The sequence below is a fragment of the Balaenoptera ricei genome, chromosome 15 (assembly GCF_028023285.1).
Source record: "Balaenoptera ricei isolate mBalRic1 chromosome 15, mBalRic1.hap2, whole genome shotgun sequence".
NCBI lineage: Eukaryota > Metazoa > Chordata > Mammalia > Artiodactyla > Balaenopteridae > Balaenoptera > Balaenoptera ricei.
Genome location: NC_082653.1, coordinates 6,147,412 through 6,163,228, shown reverse-complemented (window position 1 = coordinate 6,163,228; position 15,817 = coordinate 6,147,412). Strand labels below are relative to the sequence as shown.

Below are 15,817 nucleotides of genomic sequence, written 5' to 3'. Positions count from 1 at the left end.
GCTGGTCAGGAGTTGGATGTGATGGCTAAAGAACTGGAGCAGCCACCTGGGACCGGGAGGTGAATTTGGGAGGTGCTCATCGGTGCTTACGAGGATTGAATAAGAGGAGCATATTTCTTTCTCCTCCCACTTCCCCTCTACCCCTTGTTCGTCCTCCTCCTCTTCCACCATGAATATTTCTCTCTTTCTCCTCCCGTCCCCCATTTCTCTCCCTCTTCCCCCACTTTCCTGCTTCCTTTCCACCCCCCACCCCACATTCTCTTCTTTATCGTCACCACTGCTGCTTTAGTTCTGAGGCTCCTGGACTGGCAGTCGACCTTGGCCATGACACTCAGCCCTCTGACCCGCTGAGTGTTGGGGACCTTTGCGTGGAATGCCTATCTAAGCCACACCCACAGCTTGCTTCTTTAGTCATTCTTGATTATTAACACAAACAAGCAGGGACTAAGCAAGCTGCTGTGCTGGGCACTTGACATACCTGCTTTCCAAACTTTACAGCAATTATTTTGTAAAATGATCATTATGTGAGGGATCGTGTTATCTTTATGAAAGTCCTAGCTGTCCCAGCGTCACAGGTGAAGAAGTTGAGGCTCTGAGCCTCACAGTTTCACAGCTGGAGGGGGTGGCATCGGGAGTCCACCTGCTCCTGTGCTCTTAGCCATGGCGCTGCATCCTTCCATGGTAGTTTACGGACCCCTGATAGGGGACTGGCCAGTAAGGGAGACCAAGAGAAGAAAGATCAGCCCCACCCTTGAGGAATTCCTCATGGAGAGGGGCATGCTGGCTTGGGGAGGCCCCTTGGGGTCAGCCCCTGAGGTGGTTTCCTGGAGAAGGTAATATATGAACTGATGTATTATGGAGAGAGGGTGGGGTGTGTACAGGGACAGTGGGGTGAGCTCTGGGGTAGCGGGATCAGGGTGCGTTGGGGAATCAGGAAGTGGACAGTTTGTTCTGGGGATGGGTAAGGGTTTTGAGTCTGGGCAAAGTAGTGCTTCCTCCTTTCAATGAGAGATCTGTAAGTTTCTTCCTTTTTCCACCAAGAAATTTGTTTTCATTATATTAGCATAACACATATTTATTGGGAGAAAATTTGGAAAATATGGAAAATCATAGAGCAGACTTCTCCACCTAAGCGTTCACTGCTATCAATTTATTTTTATATTTTGGGACTTCCCTGGTAGTGCATTTGTTAAGACTCCACGCTCCCTATGCAGGGGCCCCAGGTTCAATCCCTAGTCAAGGAACTAGATCCCACACGCATGCCGCAACTAAGGAGCCTGCCTGCTGCAACTAAGACCCAGCGCAACCAAATAAATAAATAAATACTTATTTATTTTTATACCTTTTTTTTTTGGGCCACGCTGGCATGTGGGTCTTAGCACAGCGTGGCCATGGTTCGACCAGGGATCGAACCCACACCCCCTGCGTTGGAAGCATGGAGTCTTAACCACTGGACAGCCAGGGAAGTCCCCACTGCTGTTAATTTATTAGTGGCTGTGCTCACCCTCACGAGACCTTCCAATGCCAGGCACCCTGCTGCCTGCTTTCCACACAGGGCAACTTCTCTCTGTGTCCTGACACGGTGGATGGGCAAGGGGGCTTTCTGGCCTCTTATAAGGGCACTAATCCCATTCATGAGGGCTCCACCCTCATGACCTTAGCACCTCCCAAAGGCCAAAGGCCCCACCTCCTAATGCTATCTCACTGGGGGTTAGGATTTCAACATGAATTTTGGGGGGTGGGGTGGGACACAGACATGCAGTCCATAAAAAGTTCCACTCAAGACCCCTCCTGCTACCCTTTTATAGCCACGGCCACCTCCCACCCCTGGCAACTGCTAATCTGTTCTCCATTTCTATAATTTCGTCATTTCTAGAATGTTATATAAATGAAATTACATGGTATATAACCTTTTGAGACTATTTTTTTCACTCATCAGAATGCCCTTGAGTATTCTCCATGTAATTTTGCATCCCACAGCATGACTGTATTCAATTAGATGAATAGATCATAACGTTTAACTAACCCCCTCCTACTACTTAGTTTATTTCCATTTAAAAGTATTTTGAGTTATGCTGTGGCAGATATCCTTGAAGCCGTGTATTTGCTTATATAAAGTATTTGCTCATATAAAGATTTGTTTCTGAAGACAGATTCCCTGCTTTGGACTTGCTGAGTCACGCATGTTTGAAAAAACATCTCTCCTAATTGGCCAGTATAAGCGATGTCCTAATTTTCACCCCTCCCACTGATGTGGGAGACTCTTTGGGTCCCTACACCCTCACCCTCTTTCTTAAGGAGAAAGCTCTTGTTCTCTTAAGCTCATCTCAGGTCTGGGGTTGCTAAGTATGGACAGGAAGGGACCAGAGCAGAGAAGCAGCCACAATATCAGCAAGGGGGCCCCGAGGTCAAAGGACGAGGTGGTGGGGCTCTGGTCCTGGTGTGGGCTCAGTGGTAGAAGTGTCCCAGTTTGATGAGAGTGGGATGCTGCTCTACCAATAGGAGACAGGAAAGTTGGGGGGCGCTTTCTATGCCTGATGCCCTCCCAGCCTCTTGGTGCTCTTGTCCCATTTTAACGAGACCACCATCATGTAGGGGTCACAAACACAGGTTCTTAGGGGCCAGATGGATCGTGGAAATGGTGATGTAAGAAAAACATGCTCTCTCCTTTCTCTTGAGACACATGACCCTATGCTCCAGCAATCTTCCTCCCTCTCCACTCTTTGACAGATGTAAGAGTACAAGAAATATTCCCTTTTCCTCTTAACTGGCACCAACCCAGTACACTCTAGCCTCAAGACTTTGCTGTTGCTGGTCTCTCCACCTGGCATGCTCTTCCTCAGAGATCCCAGCTCACCCCTCACCTCCTGCAGGATTCCCCCAATATCACCATCTCAGGGAGGCCTTCTTCGCTTCCCCCACCCCCCAGCACTCCTAGCCCACTTTCTCTGCTTGATTTTTGCAGTAGCATTCATCACCATCCACAGTCTATACATGTCGTGCATTTATATATTTTTTGCCTGTTTCCCCCCATATTTTTGTTGTCTTGTTCCCATCTGTATCCTCAGTGCTGAGAACAGTGCCTGACTCATGGTAAGCACTCGGAACATCTTGTTGAATGAATGAGTGAATGAATGAATGAGTGAACTAACAGATAAATGAATGAACAAATGAATGAATGAATGAAAGATGAAAGAAAAGAATGAAAGGAAGGAAGGAGGGAAGGAAGGAAGGGAAGAAAGAAAGAGAAAGAAAGGAAGAAAGGAAGAAAAAGGAAGGAAGGAAGAAAGGAAGAAAGAAAGAAGCTAACTCACTCTAGCATAGGTTAAACCATGCTGGTCCATGGCACCTGGCAGGCTGTGAACTTTAGACTCCTGAACGAAAGGGAGGGGTGAGGCCTGGTGTAAGCCGATGTGTTGCCGTCTAAAGGAGGCACCTGCTGTTCCACTCCAGCCCACTGCTGCCTGGTCTTCAGTTTTTCAGGACTGAGTGAGAAATCTCAATTTAAGTTACCATACCAGATAAAATTGCCAACATTTGAGCATTTGGGGCCTACAGAAATGGCAATTCCATGTGATTCAAACAATACACAGGACTTTCCTGTTGGCGCAGTGCTTAAGAATCCGCCTGCCAATGCAGGGGACATGGGTTCGATCCCTGGTCTGGGAAGATCCCACATGCCGTGGAGCAACTAAGCCCGTGCGCCGCAACTACTGAGCCTGTGCTCTAGAGCCCGCGAGCCACAACTACTGAAGCCCGTGCGGCTGGAGCCCGTGCTCCACAACAAGAGAAGCCACCACAATGAGAAGCCCACGCACCACAGCGAGGAGTAGCCCCCGCTCGCTGCAACTAGAGAAAGCCCACGCGCAGCAACGAAGACCCAACACAGCCAAAATAATAATAATAAAAAATAAATAAGTAAATAAATAAATATAATTTTAAAAAAAGTTTAAAACCAAACAGTACACAATTCCTCCCAATTGCAGTTGCTGCCGACAAGTTTTCAACCACATTATTCACCACAACAAACCCACTGCTTGGGCCAAAGAGACACGTCTCTGAGTTGGGTTCTCCCAGGACCACCAGTCTGCAAGCTGTGTAAAGGCTTTCAGTAGCTAGTTGTCACCCCCGAAAGAAAAGCACCAGCTCTGCCTGGGTCCTTGGGTTCCGCAGAGAGCGGCTGGGCCAACAGAAATGGAGAGGTGGGGGAGAAGGGAAACGTGGAGGAATCCCCCCTCCTCCACGTAACAACTGCAGACTCCTGCGAGAAGCCTCTTCTCAGGGAGGGGCTTCTGCCCCCAGTGGGTCTCCCCGAGCCACATGGGGCGGCGCCAGCTTTCTGGGCCCGGCCTGAGTCCGTTCTTGCTCCTGGGTGTGATTTCGTCAGGCGGCAGGAGCGTGTCAGCGATGGTACTGCCTGTCATCAGATGCACAGATGTTCGAAACTCAGAAAGCTGCTCAAGAGGCTTCTAGGCAATCGAGGGGGGTTGGGTGGGGAGAAAAGAAGCTTCTGGAAATAAAACAAGCCAGTCACCGAGGGCAGTGTGATGGGGCCTTGGTGGGATTGAAGAGTGGTCCTGCCTGTGGGAAGGGTCAGGTCAGCACGGCCCTCCCCTTGGAGCATGTGATGGGGCAGCGCTAGCCGGGCCCAGGACGGGGTGCAACCTGCCCCTAAGTACAGTCGGAAGGCCCCCTCCCACCCTGCCAGGTGTCCCAGGGTCTCCCATCCCTTTGGGTCGGACACAGCCTCCATGTGCTGGCAATTCATCCCACCATTCATTCACTTTCCGTCTCATTCAATTTTCAGCTCCTTTGCGCTAAACATCTACCACAGTTCTGGGTGCTGTGGAGACAGCCGTGAGCAAGGAGCAAAGCACCGGTGCCCCGGCTCCTTCACTGAGTGGAAAGTAAGTCAACAAGTGACATGCAGTGCAAGGCCGGAGCTGTGGGAGATGCTCACCCAAGTCCGGCCACCGCCTGCCTTGCTCCCGCCCTCTCCATTTCTCCACAGACACCATCATCTCCTTTTTTCTTTTGCCACAGACCACGAAGGTCCACACGACAAAGCCCACATTATTCACAACCGAACCTGGCTTCTCTTTCTGGAACATTGGAGAGTGGATGCTCTTGACGGGCACCGGCTGCTGCAGGTAAGGGAAGAGTTTGCCGTTCCAGGCAGGGCTGTGGGGTGGGAAGGGGAAGGGGAGCGGTTCTTCCGTCCTCATGACGAAGGTTGGAGTTTTCTGATACAGCAAAGAAACAGCAACGATTGCAAGTTAGTTAGGCGTTGTACTTGTACAGGTGGAAGGTTTCCGTCCTGCCACGCGTTTATGGCCATTTGGAATCATGCATTTTCTTGTTAATATATCCGTCTTCTCCGCTTGCTTGAAATGATCAAGCTAACAGTTATTGGCTGCTTCCATATGTTGCATTATGTGTATTTACTCATTCAAGACTCAGAACACCTTATGAGTTAGGGACCATCGTCATCTACTGTTTGTAGTATAGGAAATTCAGGCGCAGAGAGGTTAGGTAGGATGACCAAAGACACACAGCTAGAAAGAGGAGGGGTCTGGGATTTGAACTTAGGACCAAGGTCCTATGTTCGTAATTTCTATCCCAAGTTGCTTTGTTGGCGAGTGAAGGCAGTGACCATGCCTCCTTGTTCAGCATGGGGTCCCACAGCATCTGGCTTGGAGTTGATGTTCGGTACCTATTTGTGGAATGAATGAATGAATGAATGAATGCACCTTTACCAGGATGGATGGTGACTACTTCTGTGAGGGGCTATTGAGCTGCCTGTACTGTGTGTTTTGTTTTTTTTTTTTGGTTGCTCCGGTTGTTAGTTGTGGCAGGCGGGCTCCTTAGTTGCGGCTCCAGTGCTCCTTAGTTGTGGCCTGTGAACTCTTAGTTGCGGCATGCCTGTGGGATCTAGTTCCCGGACCAGGGATCAAACCCAGGCCCCCTGCATTGGGAGCGCAGAGTGTCACCCACTGGACCACCAGGGAAGTCCCCTGCCTGTATTGTTTTTGTTTTAATTCACGTTTGGCAAGTGGTTAGCTCTTGGCACATGGAAGTTACTCAGAAAATGTCCACTGACTGGATGAATGACTGAGGGAGAGAGTGAGTGACTCTGAAGTTGCTGAGGCCAAGAGGCAAAAAGGGAGAGAGGGAGGGACTGAGCCCAGACATGCATTTGCTCAGGCACCCATCTTGGTTTTCTCCTCGTTGGACTACTGCAATTATTGTTTTGCTGTTCCTGTTGTCATGAATCTGGACCTTTGCTTTGCTTCTTTCTTGTATCCTCTGCGCCAACATCAGGGGATCAGGGCATTCGGACACCTGGATGGCATCAGGATGTCCCTGTGAGCGCTGGGTTTTTGTGGAGGCAGAGTTCAGCAGACCTCACAACATCCCAGCAGCTCTGGGAGAAGCACCAGCTGTGATGTCCAGGACTTGAGGCGGGATGCAGGGCCCATGGTAGACGTTGAACACTCCTGCTGCCTTTTGTGGATTCTCAGCACCTGGTGTGCGCGGGCACTCAGCCGGCGGCTGCTGTGTGTGCATCCAGGCCTTCACGCGTACACTCGTGCATTCCCTCGTTGGCTGCATTCGGCCCGGTTACCCGCCATGAGCCCTGGCCTCGCCCCCTCCAACACTGTGAGCAAGTTAGTCCCAAAGTGCTGTGAGCTCAGTGTCCTCGTTGGTAAAACACAGACTGTAACTGTCCCTTTTTTGCAAGATGATTGTGGGTTAAACAAATAAAGGCAGTAAAGCTGCAAGAACAGAGCAAGGCCTACAGGAGACCCTTAACAAATGGAAAGACACAGGTCTCTGCAGGTGTACGGGCATCAATTCACTTACAAATGAGGCCAGTGGTATCTCCAGGAGACACATGAGTTTTCAGGTGAGACCCAGTTGGGTTGGGACGGAAAAGAGAGAAGGAATTTTTCCACCCTCATCTTTATGTTCACTTTATTTTCTAAGAAAAGTGTGCTGTCTAATGAGAAAAGCAGAATGGGGTGACTTGGTGTTAATTTTGGAGATTTCTCTTACTCGTTAATCTTCCACTAACAAGTGTAGTCCAGGGCAAATCCCTAACAATTCTGGGATTTGGGAAGAAAAGACAAAGCCATTTGTGGGCAATTCTGGTTCTCTTCTGCAAAAATTCTCAAGCCAGAGCAGCAGGGCAGGGTGGTGGGGGGAGAATCCCGCCTTTGGAAGAACATGTGGACCCCAGGGTCATGTGTGGAGCCGGGATGAGAAGATTTGATGCTGGTAAGTGCACAGGTTGTCCTAGGGTGGGCTTGAGTGTGGGTTCTGGTCTTTTCCAACAAGGAAGAGAATTTTTGCCTTCATTTGGGTGTGGTTGAGTGGCTAAAGGGGCTAGGCCTGGAGTTACCTGCCAAAGAACAATCTCGATGTGTGCATTTCTCCAAGCATTGGCCAGATCCATAACGATGGACATCATGCATTCATCCATCGCTTTGTTCATTTATGACATTTATTATAGAATAAGTGGGAAGATCAGATAAGGTGTCTGAAAACAAAGAAATCCCTTGTGGTTCTACCACTCAATTTATTTTTTATTTTTATTTATTTTATTTTTAATTTTTAAAAAATTGACGTACTGTTGATTTACAGTGTTTCAGGTGTACAGCAAAGTGACTCGGTTATTCTTTTTCATATTCTTTTCCATTATAGATTATTACAATATATTGAATATAGTTCCCTGTGCTACACATTAGGCCTTTGTTGTTTATCCATTTTATATACAGTAATGTATATCTGTTAATCCCAGATTCCTAATTTATCCCTCTACCCCCCGTTCCCCTTTGGTAACCATCAGTTTGTTTTCTGTGTCTGTGAGTCTGTTTCTCTGTGAGTCTGAGTCTGTGAATAAGTTCATTTGTATTCTTTTTTAAGATTCCACATATGTGTTATCATGATATTTGTCTGACTTACTTCACTTAGTATGATAATCTCTAGGTCCATCCATGTTGCTGCAAATGGCATTATTTCATTCTTTTCAATGGCTGAATAATATTCCATTGTATACATGCACCACATCTTCTTTATCCATTCATCTGTCAGTGGACATTTAGGTTGCTTTCATGTCTTGGCTATTGTAAATAATGCTGCTATGAACATTGGGGTGCATGTATCTTTTTGAATTAGAGTTTTTGTCTTTTCCAGGTATATGCCCAAAAGTGGGATTGCTGGATCATATGGTAGCTCTATTTTTAGTTGTTTAAGGAACCTCCATACTGTTCTCCATAGTGGCTGCACCAATTTACATTCCCACCAACAGTGTAGGAGGGTTCCCTTGTCTCTACCACTCAGTTTAAATCAGCTACATCTGCTTGCATTTCCCTACGTGGTGTAGCAGGGCCATTAGGTGTTTAGAAAGGACATGGGAAAACAAAGCCATGTTATCACCAGGCGGTGTTTGATGGAGCCATTAGCACACAACCACGAAGGTAGGGACCCCCAGCCTTCACCTCCTGGCCGGTCAGAGGCATAGTGCAGTCCAGGGATAAAAGCATCCTGTCAGCTCCCACTGCCCCAAGCCAGGAAGGTGGGGTGTTCTTGGGAAGTTCGGGCATGGGTACCAAATGGATGTCCCAGGAACGGTCCAGTGAGGAAATAACCATCAGGGACCCTGACCCCTTCCTGCCTTGGCAATGAAGGGAGGTGAAGTTCTGCTGGAGGTGCCCCACCGTCGTCGTCCCCGTGTCCGTGCACACCAGCCACCAGCACCTGCATGTCTCTGCCCAAGGGCTTCCTGTGGTAACAGTGGGAGATTTGCCATTCTTGGGGCCAGCTGAAGTGCTGGGAGTTGCTGCCCCCTGGGAGCGGTCCTCAGCCAGTGACTCACAGGAACGGTGCATGAGTCCCTTCCAGTGGGCCGGCTCCCGGCAACCCCAGCACCGCTGAGCTCCAGCCACTCAGACACTCGGGTGGTAGCTGGTGACGCTTCCTGTGCTGGCTTCCCTCCCTTCCCACCCTCCGCCAGGTCTTCTGTGGACGCACCTCCCAACCAAATCCCTCGCATTCAGATCCTTGCCTCAAGGTCGTCTTCTAGAAGCCCACTGTCTGCCCCCACGGCATGTAGGCAAGGAAGACAGATGGTAAAACCCATACTAGTGACCAGTGCTTTAAATGGAGGCCCAAGGAGCAGTGGAGAAGCTATGGGGACTTAGCCTAGAAGGAAACAAATACCTCTGTTTGGGATTCTCAAGAACAGATTCATGTGGGGAACTTTTCTAACATGCAGGAGACTTCTAGAGGAACTCAGAAACATTTACCCAGCGGTTCCTCTGTACCAGATGTTGAGACACAATACTGAGGCCGAAAAAGCTTGGTCTCTCTCATGCAGTTCATGATATAACTGGGGAGAGGTTGATCAAATGATCCAAGGAATAAATGTGCTGTAACACATGGTGGGAAGGAGAGGTGAGAGGTTAGAGGTGCTCTGGCTGCTTTTAAAGGAGGTTTTGACCTAGTCGGCTCCGAGGAGTGGAGCTCCAGAGCACAGGGAGGCTTTGGCCAGGTGCAAAGGGAGGGACCAGTGTTCCAGGCAGAGGGCCTGGCGTGTGCAAAAGCACAAGGGCGGGGGGACGTGTGCTGGAGAAGATGCACAGGGCCAGCGAGACGAGCTCACAGGGGACGAGACTGGGAAACGCTGTCTACAGCCGTTCAGGATTTTACCCTTGGAGTCTTGGAGACTGTGAAGCCAGTGACGGGCTTTAGCTAACATGATTTGCGTGCTGAAGAGATCACTCTGGCTGCTGTATGATCCACTCAGAGTTTATCTAAAGATTCCTTCCCGACCCCTCCCCGCCTTTCCCGCCCACTAAGACCCCTGGACTGGAGCCAGGGAGCAGGGAGGCTGGAGTTTGCCGTGACAGAAGTGACTGTCGTTCCGTTTGAACCAGCCCACCACACAGTGGTTCTCGTCTTGCCAATTACCTTGCTGTTGCCAAAAGCACCTTCACGCTGGAGGAATGAATGGGGCTGGTGCAGCCTTATGTAACAGTTGGATGTCCCTCGCGGCTGGAAAATAGGGCTCCTGTCAGACCATCAGCCCCAAAGAACACGCCTTGGATCTGATAAACAGACGTTGGCAAATGGGAGGTTTGAAGGCAGTGCCAAGCTCTGTGGTTTGGACTGGCCCTACGAGTGAAACAATCGAAGCAGCTAACCATCTGCAGGAGGGGAAAAAGCAGGGGAAATTCAGCCTGAGACAAAGAGGCAGTGTGGGAGGCATAGGGCCAGCAGCGGGCGAGTGCGCGGCCCTGCCATGTTACCCCAGCCTTGCAGGCTGCCACCAGCCCACCCAGCGGGACGCCACGGTTGCCGGGCCCGTCGACCGTCCTGTTCACTCACCAGCATTCCTTCCCGCGGCGCCTCGTTTGAAAGTAAAGGGGTGGGGTTGGGTTATGCGGGTGGGCATGTGAAGGAAGACTGTGGACAATTTGTACAGAGCTCTTGGGGCCCATGAGTTGTCCTTCATGTTTGATGATGTGGCTTAGAAGCTGTAAAGCCTCTACTTGTTTGGCCATGGGTGGCTCTGAACCGAGCTGGGCAGATTCCCTCACCCAGGGTGGCTCGTGACCACGGACCATCTACCAGAAGCCTGGCTGAGGTTCCAATGCGGTGGGCCTGGTAGGAGGTCGTGGAACCACATAGAGACCCCACTCGGGCATTCTTTTAGGACAACACCTACTGTTTGGAGGAACAGAGGGCAGGGCCCACGTCTGCTCAACCAGCTCCACTCCTCCAGGGCTCACACAGTAAGTCCTCAGGCCAGCAGCTCCGATGTCCTGGATAGAAACGCAGAATCTCAGACCCTACCCCAGACCAATCGAATCAGAATCTACCTTTTCACAAGATCCCCAGGTAATCAGCAGGCACATTATAGTTTGCAAAGGGTGGGTCTAAAGGGTATCAGTAAGTGGTCCATTATTAGAAGCAGTTTTTCTGTGCCAGGTATTGTGTTTTCCATACTTCATCTCATTTCATCCTTACGATCACTCCAGGGGACAGAGGGAAACTAAGATGCAGGTGAGGACACGGGGGCTGGGTGATGTCAAGTCTTGTGCCCAAGGTCATACAGCTGGTAAAGGGTGGGGGTCAGGTCAGGTGGCCATCGCTCTCCTCCTCCCTTCAAGAGAGCCTAGCTGGACACTCTCCATCCACGGCTTGGCAAACCTAGGTCTCCTACCCAGAATCCTTCCTCTGTCCGGTGCCCAAGCCGGCTCTTCACCTGCTGTGGTCCCATGGCCTCCTGTACAGAGCAGGGCCTCAAGAAACGTCTGTGGAATGATTGAGACTGTGCTCCAGACAGCCGAGTGAAATGGTGAACATCCTGGGTGTGGACAGAGAGACTCACATCTAGAAAGACCTCGTCTCAAGCAAATACTGGCTCCGGTGATGTTAGGGTGCACACCCCACACTCCCACTCCTGTAAACTCCCTATTCTACTGTGCAGGCTGGGCTGGGTGGAGGGCCCCGTGCTTATGTGTCTGTACACATTATACACAGTAAGAGCCATAGAAGGCAGCTCAGTTGAAAGACAGAAAGGGTTTTTTTTTTTTCTTTCATTTTTAAATGTAAAAGCCTGGTGATTGTTGGAACAGATTTTGGCCTGGATTTGGCATTGCATTTTTTTTTTTTTTTATTATTTCACTTCCACTAGGGGCTTAAGTTGTTGGGTTTGGACAAGAACTAGGCAGGCAGCTGTGGCTACTTGCCTGCCGGAATTTAATCTTCTCTCATTTGTGTGTGATGGCGGCCCACAAGGCCCCGGTTAGGTGCCACCATCGCTTAAAACAGAGATTCCGTATCAGGGGCCCATGAGCCTTGTGGTGATGCACTTACTGGACACGCAACCCCAGTTGGCACTGGACAGGCAGCCATGAATGCTTGAAGGCCTGCTTCTGGGCTGAGGAGATGAATGAAGCAATCTAGCTATTCCCTCTCTTTCTCTCTCTCCCCGATTCCTCTCTGATCCTTAATATCTTACTTCTTTGGCTTGTCAGCTTTTAAGGAGAGGCAAGTAAACTAATCCCTTTGGGAATAGATGTCAGGTTCTTATTCCATCATGCTTTTTTAGCCCAAACACCCAAATTTAGTAAAAAAAAAAAAAAAAATTCTAGGGCAGGACTTTAAACTTCTAGGAGAGATTAAATTTCACCTCTATCGCATTTTACCAAATGCCGTGTACAGGTTTGCGAAATCCCGGGATACCCATTGTAACTGCAACCCATTCTGGTCTAGGATTTAGGAAAAGGCGGGGCCAAGTTCAGATCTTCATTTATTCATTCATTCAACAAAGTTGCTACGTTCCCAGTACTCTTCTGGGCTCTGGGATTCTGGGTCCCTGCTCTGTGGAATCTCCATTCTTAGAGACAGACACTAAATACATGAATAAACAAGGCAGTTTCAGACCCCGATCAGTGCCACAGGACAATACAATGGACACTGTGTTGGGGGCATGAGGGTGGGGAGGGTACTCTTAAATGGGGTAGTCAGGGAGGGCTTCTCTGAGGAGGTGACACCTGAGCTCAGATCTATGTGGCCAGAGAGAGCTGGGGAATGATCCTCAGGCTGAGCCTCCAGGCTGCCAGAACGGCAGAGGCAGAGGCCACAAGGAAGGAACAAGCTTGGCTTGTTAGGGGAACAGAATGAAGGCTGCTTCCAGGGAGAGAGCAAGGACTTGAGCCTGGAAAGGGCTGCAGGGACCAGACCCCACTTGCGGGGCCCAGTAGGCCCCAGGACGAAATTGGATTTTTATCTAAAGTGCTTTGGGCGTGCCACGATCTGATTTAGGGTTTAGAAGACCTCTCTGGCTGCTGTGTTGAAATGGACAAAAGTGGGAGCCCAGAGGTTGGTGAGGAGAGTCAGGTGGTCTCAGGGGTGGAATGATGGGGCATTGAGCTCAGCCGGTGGGGACACTGTACAGGGAGAGATGCCCCAGATGGGCAGCCTTTCCCCACCTGTAACTGCCTCTTTCCAGCAAACCATGTTTCTTCCACATTAACAACAACAGAACCCTGATGCCTGTGAGACTCTGGCGGGAAAAACAGAGCTCCACTGCGTTAGTGCATCAGACACATGAGGGCCGAACCCCGAAGGAGGGTCAGGGTAACACAGTCATAATTTCCTTCCATTTCTTCATCATCTCTAACTCATAGACACAATCTCAAGAAAGAAATACACTCATTTATTTATTTACACCTTGTCTTGTTACAAAATGATAGACTCTCTAAACAGAGACATTACAGAGAGGAAATCAGTGTGTGTGTGTGTGTGTGTGTGTGTGTGTGTGTGTGTGTGTGTGTGTGTGTGTGTGTGTGTGTGTGTGTACTTTATATCACGGAGTGCCTATTATATGCCAGGCACTGAGCTTAAGCTCTTTATTACCTTACTTAATCCTCTCACCAACTCTAGAGGTAGGAACAATTATTATCCTCATTTTAGGCTGCTGGGGGTTATGAAACTAGCCCCAGATCACACAGGTAGCACCAGGTAGGAAGGCATTCAAACCCACGGTCCATCTGTTTCCAGAGCCGATGTTCTCATCATTGTTCTCTACTGGTTCCACCATCTGCTGGGCAAAGGCGGGGAGCCTTGATTTACTAATTGGCTACTAGAAAGGCTCTTTTGCACAGAGTGGATTTCGTCTTTTTGTTCCAGCTAATTACCCATGTTCTAAAAGTAGAAGTCTTTTGTCCATATTGGAGGCGGTACCTTGGGCTGATGGGAAAAAGTTTTCCTGCTGATATTTATTTGCCATTTTCTACCCAATACGTTGAATCCCTTGCCGCCAGAAGAACATTCCAGGATCAGGGGATGCCACTTCCCCATACAGAGCTCAAGACAGTTCTTTCTGTGGTCTCTGGACCCAGCTCGTTGTCGCGGATGAGATCTCTGCGGATGAGAGCAGTGTTTTCAAACGCGTCATGACCCATCATGGCTCGTGGAATCTATTTAGTTGTTTGTGACAAGCAATTTTAAAAACAGGAATAGAGAGCTCGCTTTGGCAGCACACATACTACAATTGGCACGGGACTTCCCAGGCGGTCCAGTGGTTAAGACACCGCGCTTCCACTGCAGGGCGCGTGGGTTTGATCCTTGGTCAGGGAACTAAGATCCTGCATGCTGTGCAGCGTGGCCAAAACATAGAAAAAAATAAAAATAAAATAAAATAAAATTGGCACGACACAGAGAACATTAGCATGGCCCCTGTGTAAGGAGGACACGCAAATTTGTAAAGCATTCCATATTTAAAAAAATTGAATTTAAAAAAGGAATAGAATAGAAAATATCAGGATCGGGGTACCTCTCTCACAGTAAGGGAAATACTGTTTGTTAAACTTTTCTTTTAGTTTATGTGCACTAGGTCACAATTTTGTGGAGGACTCAAACATTTGAGAGCCACTGAATCAGAGTGTTGTTGGAAGATCGTGCACCTGGAGAAAATACACTTTACCACTCGTGGGTCTTGTACCTTATCTACACCAGTCGTTTCAACTTACAATGTTAAGATATCAGAGAGTCAAGATCAATGTTAAGAGGCTCCAGTCTACCTGCCCCACCTCCTCTCTGAGGATAGGGCTGGTTTTGTCAAGGACTGGTCCAGGCAACAGCCCAGAGGGAAGTCTTTCCATTGAAATCTGGGTAATGCGTTTCAATTCTGATGTCTCTGTTTCAATTCAGATTATAATCGATAGGAATGACAGTGTGTAAAGATAGTGACTGTCTTTTCAGTACTTCCTATCCACTAGGCGTTTCCCATGTTGCGTCTCATGAAACTCTCATGGCAACCCTATGAGGTATAGGTTCTATTCTTATTCCTAATTTACTGAGACTCAGGTGGTAGAAATCACTTGCCCACGTGTGTGAATCAGGAATTGTTTGGTTGCAAGTGGCGGTAACTGACAAGACCAGGGTCCTCTGGCTTTAGGCACTGCTGGATTAAAGAACTCAGATAAAGCCAGGAATCTCTCTTTGTCTCTTAGTTCTGCTTTCCTCTGTGATGGCTTCATTTCATATAGTCTCTTCTGTATGGTACCATATAGTCCTAGGCAACTTGGGCTCATGGTCTACCATTTTACACTCCAGCACCTCTTTCTTGATAGTTGCAGCCAAAGTCCTGTCTTTCACTCCAATTGGCCAACGTGACTCTGTGCTGGGGCCTGAGGGTCAGCCCCAGGTGTGCCACAAGCGCTGAGAGATGGGAGGAGTCATTCTATGTATCAGGTAATTTTTGCCTCATCACAAGCCACCCGAAACTTAATGGCTTAAGACAGTAACCATGTATTTAGTTCATGATTCTGTGAGTTGGCAATTTAAGCTGGACTCATCTGGGTAATTCTTCTGGTCTCATGTGGGCTCCCTCATGTATTCCAGGGTTGCCTGCAGGTCGCAGGGTTGGTTGGCTCTAGGCTGAGAGGTCCTGCCCTGTTCGTTATGGGCTCCGATCCTCCAGCAGGCTAGCCTGGGCTTGCCCTCAGGGAAGACACAGTGGACCAAGAAATGGAGTAGAAGAGCCCAAAGTCTCTTGAGATTAAGCTTGGAACTGGCGCACCGTTACTTCTGGCACAAGTTGTTGACAGAGGCTCAGAGAGGTGAGGCAGCTGTCTGTGTTCAGGAGTGGAAAGCCCAGAGAATCACAGAAAAAGCCTGACATTGTGGATCTGTGAAACTACGATCTGTCTCTGGAGTTCCCATAATGGATGAAGAAGCCTCATCATTTAGGTCTATGATGACATGTATTCTCTTAATTGCATCCTGAAACATTCCTGATTAA

At 49.0% G+C, this 15,817-nt stretch overlaps 1 pseudogene; it reads left to right on the top strand.

Annotated features, from left to right (window-relative positions):
* The first annotated feature begins 14,196 nt into the window (after positions 1-14,196).
* On the top strand, positions 14,197-14,295 carry LOC132350093 (U6 spliceosomal RNA; annotated as a pseudogene).
* The last annotated feature ends 1,522 nt before the right edge of the window (positions 14,296-15,817 follow it).